We start from the raw sequence: 476 nt of genomic DNA on the forward strand, positions 1-476 counted from the left end.
GCCTCCAAACTCCGCGCAAGGGGCACCAAGTAATCACCAAGTAGGGGTAATGTGGGTACCACAGCCCCTTGTGCGTGTGGCAAAAACAAAACAAAAGGGAACACAGGATTCTCCTCCCAGCCTTCCACCGGGGGACAGAGTGGTCTGGACACCAGCTCCGGGGTTCCAGCAGGCCTCTTCTTCCCTGGGTCGTCCGTCTCAGGGCTGAGTTGTAGCCGCAGGGGGATACCCTTGGCGGCGAGCAGACGGGGTGCGGGACCTTGAACCGCCTCCGTCTGCTTCTTCACCGCTGAGAACTGCTGGGCAAAGTCCTCAACGGTGTCGCCGAATAGGCCAATCTGGGAGACGGGAGCATTGAGGAAGTGGACCTTGTCGGTGTTCTTCATCTTGACCAGATTCAGCCAAATGTGGTGCTCCTGGACCACCAAGGTGGACATCGCCTGCCCAAGTGCCCGCGCCATGACCTTCGTCGCCCG

Source organism: Myxocyprinus asiaticus, chromosome 10 (genome assembly GCF_019703515.2).
Source record: "Myxocyprinus asiaticus isolate MX2 ecotype Aquarium Trade chromosome 10, UBuf_Myxa_2, whole genome shotgun sequence".
Taxonomy (NCBI): Eukaryota; Metazoa; Chordata; class Actinopteri; order Cypriniformes; family Catostomidae; genus Myxocyprinus; species Myxocyprinus asiaticus.